This window comes from Neolamprologus brichardi, chromosome 2, assembly GCF_056152115.1.
Source record: "Neolamprologus brichardi isolate AB-2024 chromosome 2, ASM5615211v1, whole genome shotgun sequence".
Lineage (NCBI taxonomy): Eukaryota > Metazoa > Chordata > Actinopteri > Cichliformes > Cichlidae > Neolamprologus > Neolamprologus brichardi.
Window position 1 is genome coordinate 9264089 of NC_142105.1, and position 9243 is coordinate 9273331.

Consider the following 9243-nt stretch of genomic DNA (forward strand, 5'->3'; position numbering starts at 1 on the left):
GTTTGACTGCTGTTAATAATTTCGTCTGAGATTACATTTTACTTACATTTGGATTTGATCAAGATGTAATATCGTACAGAGAACAAAAATACTTTAAAAAACAGTTTGTATGTAATGTTAAACTCCCTAATAAACTTAAAGATAAAGTATAAATTCCTAATCTTTAAGATTGGGTAACAGGAATATTATATATAATTTAGTGAGGAATTTGAACGAAAATTCTTAAGTCCACAATAAAAATAACAAAAAAGACACTAAGAACAAGGAGAACGAGCAGAAAATTGTTACTAAATGATAAAGAACGAGTTGTGTAATGCTGATCTGTGACCATGAGGGGGCAGCAGAAACCAGCCACTGGAATACAACCTATGAATGTGATCACCACCACAGGCTTTCCCAAAGACATTACATCACTAGCTGATGTCACTGGGAGCTAATGCTAACATTAGATTAGCCCAGCAGATGACCATATACTAAACAGTCTTATTCTGAACTGAGAGATCCTTGGCTGCTTTCAGGACGTTTAAATATTTAAGTCATAAGAATATTCCAGGAAATATAGTTCACAAATAGGAGCTGTATTTAGCTGTAAAGTTGTACTTGGAGGCACCTTGGCTATGGGTTAAAAAAAATAGTTCCTGCAGTGTTTTTTTTTTTTTTTTTTTTTTTTTAAATTATTAACTGGTCTCTGGATATCACATCTGTAGCAATGTTATATACAAATATAGGGTATATCTTTTGTTTATTTTTTGCAAATAAATCTTGTTTCTTCATAGTGTTTTCATTTGCCTTTTCTTTGTTGCTTAAAAGAAAAACCTAAAACTTCCTCCAACATCTTTTTCTAATCACTTCCTTGATGATAAATTAGATTAAGGAAAGATGTGAAGGAGAATTCAAAAGGGCTTCACCCTATGTGTTCTTAACATGTTGTTTTATAAATGCTGGTATACGCATGGAGAACTCTGATAAATAATCTCTACATCCTTCAGTTTATTTTAATGAAACACATTCTCTTTATTTGTGAAGCCACATTACAGAAAGTGCTTCATACAGGAAAAACTTTATAACAAGCAGATTTGAATAAAGTTTTGGGTTTAAGAAACTGTTACTGAAGCTTTAGTAATTTACATGATGATCAGCTTCACTTGTTGGTTGATCATTTCGTTTGATTGCACATAACTATGGACTGTTGAATGCCATTATCTCCTTTTATACCAGCTCTTATTATGGCTACAGGTACTTCAGGGTCATCTCAGTTAGGAACTATTGTTAAAAGGTTTTTTGTTTTTTTGTTTGTTTGTTTTTTTTTAACCTCTAGCCTGGTTTTCCATTTGTGAGCATTAACTGGGGATGTCACTAACCAGTGTTTCTGGACCAACCCAGGTCATTGTCTCTCACAGTCAGGTTTAGATGTGTTTTAGTTTATAAACTGAGAAAATACAGAGATAAGAGCTGCCATCTTTACGAGAAGACGAGAGGAAATGTTTTCAAGTCTTTTAGCTAAGCTCTGGATGGCTTTGATCAGCCTTTCAGTGATCGGGGCTGTAAGAAATCCTAAATCCAGGAACCGTGCATCATCTTAGACAGCAGGTCAATAAACTGCTACAGTACAAGTCAACCAGCACACCTCAGCCAGTGTCCACCAGGGTTAGCATTTGGTTTCAGCCACAAGCTAAAAGATTCTCAAACTCGAAGATGTCTCCTTTCAAATCAAGTCTCTCACATGCATTCTGTCATAAAATGCCAATAATGATTTAGTTACAACCTAACCCTGAGCCTGCATTGGTGGACAGCAACCTGAGGGATGGTGAGAGATCAACAGTCCTCGCAAAAAGGCGTCCTCACATGTGAGAAATCCACAACACGGTGCCGAGTCAATCAGAAATCGAACAAACTTAAAAAGAGCAACTTGCGTGGCTGAAAATCCACCGATCACAGGTATGGATCCAGATTAGTTTGTGATATATTTATGAAAACATCAAGAACACATCTCACACATATTTATGAGAATATGAGATCAGGGTCAACTCCAAAAGTTATAAGTTGGGCCAAGAATACGGCTCATATAAATATTTTTATTGAACCGTAACAAAACTGGTAATACTGATTTAAAAAAGCAACAACTAAAAACAGTCTGAACAAACCATAAAACCCCCTCGATGAAGGGAGAAATTAAAAGCCACCAAAACTGCTAACGCTGACTGAAAAAATGAACTCCAGCTAACCACTCATACTCGAATCTGCCTCTGGGGGGCAGCAGTCAGGTGAGCCACAGACGTCGCTTCATACACTAATTTATGTTTGTTTGTTTAGAAAGTCCTTGTCTTCCTGATGACATCACGCAGGTCATGAAAGACAATGCGCTGTGATTGGTTGGGGACTGGCCTGCTGTCTGTCTCTCTATGTTGAGGCCCAGGAAGATGGAGACCTTTGACCTGCAGAGAGCGTGAAGTGCTGAATGGATGTGAAGGGATCAGCGTGTCAGTGGCTGTTTGATGAGCTGAGACAAAACCTGAAACCTGCAGGTCGACACCCCCAAAAGCACCCCCACCCCTCCAACCATAGAGTGTGTGCGCTTCTTTTGCTGACATTATGGGGACCCTGTTTTTGGGGAGCAACAGCAGGTCCCCATGAGGTAGATTTGATTCTGAAGGTTTAAGGTTGTTTAGGTGCATCTACAGTAAATGAGTCCATGTAAAATCCTCTGCAAAGATGAAAACACACCTGTGCCTGTGTGTGTGTCAGCTACGGGTCACAGACTCTGCTGCCATGTCACAGGTTTCCCATGACACCTCACCGCCACCTGGGAACACCTGGAGTCCAGGGCAAAGTGTGTGAAGAGGAGTTTTATAGAAAAGGGAAAAGAAAGAAGAAGTGTTAGTCAGCTCAGACAGTAAAAACACAGGTTGCAATAATAAATATAACAACGTAAATACACATTTAACACCTTCATCTGACTTAAGAGCTGAAAAAAACTACATCAGACTATGAGAGACAGATTTTAACAGCTCTCACATGGGAACACAGCGACTATACTCAGATCCCCAACAGCCACAGTTCATCCATCGCCTCTGTTTTTGGCAGTTTTAATTACTTACAAATCTTAATTGTATCAATATGAATAGTAGCTAAATGTCCAGTCTGTCCTGTGGGAAAAGCCTTTGTCAAAATCCAGGTACATAATATTAATCTGGTCAGAAAATATTCACCAGTGTGTCAATCTGTCCTCATTTTATTTAAAACCTAATTAGAGGACTAATTAGGTTTTAAATAAAAATTCTGCCACCGACTTTTTTACCAGTCAGTTCTCTGAAATTTTAAAAACTGTCCCATGATATGTTCAAATAAGTTTCATTAATTGAGATATTTGGTCCTCTAAGAGTTTTAAAAAATCTCTTCCTTAAAGTTTTAATCAGTCCTGGCCCCAGACTGTGTCAGTGGTGTTCTGTCAGGGCAAGCAAGTCGAGCACTGCTTGCCCAGTGAAAGCTGAAAATAATTATCAATCAAAACCAAAGTGAAATGGCCTCACTCTCTCCATCTCTAACACCATTCTCTTATTAAAAATTTCTTGCCTGTTTGCATGCATCTTTTAATTACTGCCGTCATGTGGCTACAGTTGACTACGGAGCCCCGCGGGGGACATGGGAGAAAAAAAATTAAGACGGACTTTTGCAAGATCTCGCAAAACTTTTGCGAGATCTCGCAAAACAAACTCGGGATCTCGCAAAAGTTTTAGCCGCATTCTTCCCGTTACCTCGAGACCTACTACAGCCGGGAGGAACACCGCTTTCCCGGCACATCGTGCCTCGACCTCCCGGTCGGCTTCGAGCCAGCATCCGAAGAATGCGGCTAAAACGTTTGCGAGATCTCGCAAAAGTTTTGCGAGATCCCGAGGTTTTTTTTGTTAATTTAACCTTATTTACAAACAACAGTATAACATACAAGGCACCATCATTAATCCGATTATGTTACATCCTCGGTTGAGCATTATAGGAAAAAACCCCCAAAAAACAAAACAAAAAAAACCAAAACAATAAGCACAAAGCTAAAAGAGTTAGTACAAAAAGAAAGAACAGTCATTGAAGGATTTGAACCAAAGGCAAAAATAACGAGCAAAAGAGGGCAGTCATGATTATAAAATAGGGAGGGTTTTTTTTAAACATAGATTAAACTCTTTAAATAAAACAACAAGTTTATGGGCTTTCTTGTTATTCACAAGTTTCAGCAATTTAGCCCAGAGTTTAAAGTCATTCAGCCATCTGTTTATACATGGTTTAGATCCCGAGTTTGTTTTCCGAGATCTCGCAAAAGTTTTGCGAGACTCCGAGTTAGTTTTGCGAGATCTCGCAAAACTTTCGCGAGATCTCGCAAAAGTCCGTCTTAATTTTTTTTTCTCCCATGTCCCCTGCGGGGCTCCGTAGTTGACTGCTGTTTGTTGAAACAGGCTTAACTCTGTTTAACTTCAAGCTCCTGCAGCACTTCTCAGTTTCATTCTCCACGTTAACAATAGCTGGGGCTTGTGAAGGTGAGAGACCAGCAGCTTTTCTGCTTCTTTGCCTTTTTGATGGGAAACTAATGGGACTAACAGGAACTCCTTTAGCACGTTAGCAAAGACAGTCTTGATAATGGCAGGGAGGTGCAGGCTCACCCAGCACTTTCAGATTAGTAACTATGAGAAATCTCTTGGTCAAAAGACAGAAAGTTTAACCAGCTGTTCTGCTGGCACACCATTTTTAGTTAAGATTTGAAACTTCCTGTACACACTCAAAACGTTCAATTCCGCTGTAATTTTTTAATTGATATATTTTAATGTACTTTTTAAATCAAGCTGTATGTTTGTTTCTGCATTCATTAAACCTGTTCATTAAAAGGAGTCACTACAAACATTTTTTTATAAAATATTTCCAGTTTTATAGAACAACAGTTGCATCAAGATGATCACAAGTTAAAGACCGAACAATAATACAGCGAAAACATCTACTGAACTAAACCTTGAACATCTGCAGCAGTAATACTGATCCATACATAACACTGAAAAATAAAAGTATTCTGCAGAAAAATGTTCCCAATCCTTTATATATAACCTGCCAATAAATCAATTTGAATGTGTAGTGAAGCGTCTTTATAGTGTTTTGCGAAAGGAAAGGTTCTTAAAAATTCGTCCACCACTCATCAAGTATAGAAATAAAGATGTTTTACAGTTCTTTAGGAGTCCATCGAGCGGACAAGCCTGTCAGCATGTAACAAAAGGCATGAACAAAATCATACAATGGTACGTTTTAATCAGGTCCTATAAAAGCTGCTGCACACCACTGTTTCCATGTATCATCAGACGCATTATATGTCGTCTGAAGTTTGTCAGCCACTTTTTTTTGCAGTTTTCTTTTTCAGACTACTTCGTGCTCTGTGGCGTTCTTAAGAACCACCTCAGCCATGTTCGACCGTCCTGCAGCTGCTCCTCCTCGCCCAATTAAACCTGATGAAAGTGACAGGCATCAGCAGGACAACTGTATCATCGCTGTCGCTGTTTGGCCATGTCGCTTGTGCTCCACTTTCCTTTTTTACATTTTTTAAGTGTCCTTTTCATGCGGGTCATGAACAGGAGCGATTAAAAGTGGAGAAAAAGAAATTTGCAGTTATTTCCTGTTAATATCTTTCCCTTGTTGGGGTCTAATGAGAGGAGTCGCCCCTTCACTTTCAAGAGGGCTTAGCAGCAGTTAGCTGGCTCCAGGCTGCGGGGACAATAATCACACTTTAACTCAGCCTCACAATGACTCACACCACTTAATTCCCTCTTTCAGAGCCGGCGATAAAACGCCAGAGGCAAAATTAATAGATGCTAATGGCCGCCTTCAATCAAAGCCGAGCGGGATCCAAATCTGCCAGTAAGGCCTATTAATTAACATGTGGAGCGGGTGGGGGGAGCACGGGGAGGCGGAGGCTGCCATACTGAGGCAGGATGGGGAGGAAAAAGGGGCTCTGCGGTTCACACGGGCCTCTGCAGGGCAGCCCATTGAAGGTGGAGGCAGGGGGGCTTTGTGGAGCTTCCCGGGCCACAATTAGAGCCTCCTGAATGGGCTGGCATTTGTCCTCCAGGTCCCAAAGCTGCACAGGAAAGGCCGAGTCTGGGCCGCATGGGTCGAACCTGGCGTGCAAGTGGTGTCCGAGGCTGAGGACACGAGGCACGAAAACACACAGAGGTGCCCCTTTCTTCTTCTATTTTTTGTAAATGCAAGATCAGTCCTCCTCCTTTAAACTGCAACAATATGTTTGCCATAAATTTCATGTTTTCAGCTGTTAAAACTTCATTATGATCATCAAAAACCTTTGAAACCCTCTAATGATTCATTACAACTGATATGCTTCATATACTAACGGTAGCTTAGAATATTTGAATATTTCCATTAACCACAGAAAAATTATTTGTTCTCACAGAATTTAAAAAAATCAAGCTTTACCCTTAAAACTGATTAACCCAGTGACGTAGCAGAAGGTAACATGTAGGCATCACTGTAATGGACTCCCCCGACATGTTTAAGTGCAAGTTTTCACAAAGCGTGAACATTTCTGTACTTTTAATTTGCTTTTGATGGTAATGAGCAGGATCAGGGAGAACCTGTGGTGTTCAATATTGGCAAAGTTAAACTCTGGAATAAAATTGAATGTGAAATAGAAAAGCCTGTATGAGACCACTTCACCAAGGTGGCCTGAGCATACAGAGTATTAGGATGTTTGCCAGAAGTGGATCAAGAATGTTAACCAAAGGATTTTGTCCCCAGTAACAGCACTGATGAGATTTGTTGGTTTATATGCACCTGCCTAGTATAGGCTCGTTTTATAATACATTTTAACGTATTAAAAATGTATTATTGTCATTATCTGAATATATTACAAAATAATGGACCGATTTCTGCAAGAAGGTAACCCCAGCTAACGCTAACTGGCTAGCTACTATTAGCTTAGAAATACAGTCCACTCATCTCTAACATCCCCAAATGACTGGCTCGACACAGATTACAACACAAACTACACATGACAACAGAAACTAACCCTGATGTGGCTTCAGATTTTATTCTACTTATGATATCATGAGCAAGCAAGGCACATTTTATGAAACCTGACAATATTTTTTCTGACATTCAGTCAAACCGGATGCAGCTCAAAAAAATTATAAAAAACCAAAATCAATTATAATCAACATTAACTTGCCTGCTAATATGGACAAACTGTAACTTACCTACAAAGCAAAATACAGGTTTAAGCTGATGACGATGGCTAATTTATCTAAAACCCCAAGGCTAATCTGGTAAGCTAGCATGTCACGTTCACATTACTTTCTAAGCTAACATTATAAACAGCAGCTAGCTGGCTGTCATCACTATTAAAATAATATCTGAATGGAAAAGCTAGTCTGCTAGATTGCCTGAATACCTGACAATCTAATGTAATCCATGACACACAACTTATACATAACAGTCTTATTTTAGCTATCAGTAAATCTGGTTTGAAGCAAAGATAAATAATATTTACTTTGTACTTTGGCAGAATAGTTAACTTAGTCAGTCCTGCCTGACTAAGCCTTAATTATGCTTCTGTGTTGAATCTACGATGTAAATCATGCAAAAGGCCAATGTCATTAGCAGAGCTTATACTTGTGTGGCCTGTATTGGTGCACATCAGGTTACAACGTAGGGTATTCAGACGTTTCTGTGGCTACAAGGGATTCATACAGAAAAGTATAAATCTAGTGTCAGCACGTAGCTGCTACAGTAATCGTAACGCCATGAGAAGCCAGAACACGCAAATCAGTTGTTGTAGTGATCTAGTTGCAGCCTACTTTAAAAAACTGAAATTCTGAATCTTACATTTTCTAACGATACAAGATTCGAATGAAAATACAACAGAAGTGACGGATTTTCTTGAAATATTTATTTAAAATTCAAACACAGGCTGTTAGCAATAAATAGCTAATGCTATCCAGTCACATGCAAAGTGTTAAGGCAGTGCAAAGAATAATATCACATTAATAATATCACAATAAATAAATACATTTATATAAATATATAACTGGAGATACTTGTAATTTCAAACTGTTATTACTATGGGCCACACTTTGGGAATCACTGATCTCGCCTGTATATCAATGACTTGTTTGATAAATTTTTTTTATCCCAAAGCTGTTTATTATTTGTCTTATATTTTCATGTTGGAGTAATTTACATTACACATACAGTCAATGGCTCAGGCGTCGTCTTCACTTGACGTGATTTTCCAGAGTTTTTTTTGCTCTCTACAAAATTAATCTCAGCACTATATCAGCACTATATTGCTATGAATCATTAGAAAAACAAACATTTCATTTATTTACTTTATAAAAATGCATCTCCAGGTGTTACTAACAATGGAAAAAGCAGATCTCTGTGTAGTCATTTAACTGTGGTTATGTAGTGTTTACATGAGAAGAAATGAACCATTAGGTTTATGTAATAAGGTGGAAATGTGCTCAAAACAGCAGCTCAGTTAAGGAGTTACATAAACATAAGAGTGATAAGAGGAAAAAAAGAAAAAAGTTGTTTGAGCTGTTGACTTTTTTCTGATTTTTATTCTTTTATTTTTTACTTCATGTGATTTTTCTTATTAAATAGTTTAATTTACATAAAATAAAACTTCAGCTGACTAAATGTCCAATCAGCTGATGAGCATACACTTCCCATCATGCACTGCATTAAGGCAATGATACCACAGAGATCCCTCGATTTCACTGAAGTTTGATTTTGATGGACATGTTTATCGCCTCGGTCACAACACGAGAGCAGAGGACGTCTCGCTGCCTTCAGCTGCAGGACAAAACACATAAAAGAGGGAGTTTTCCTCTGACCTTTGACCTCCAGGGTCAATTGTCTTGTTCTGAGTCAATTAAAGTGTCACTCAGAGACACACGGAGAGCTGTGTTTTCATCACTTCAGAGGACATCACACTGGCTTTTATTCACTTCCTGGAGACTCACCTCACAGTAAAATGTAATGACTGAAGTTCAGAACCCGAGTGTGTGCGAACACACTTCAGTATGTGAGTGACGAACAAAGCAGTGAGGTCCACTGTCACGCTTCACAGTTTGGACCTAAAGCTCTTTGTTTGTGGTCACACAGAATACCATGAAATTAGCATCAAAGGTGTTCTTACGCCAGAAAAAAAGTAACTTTGGGGGAATTTTTCAATTCTTTTTATGGATTTCAGGAAAC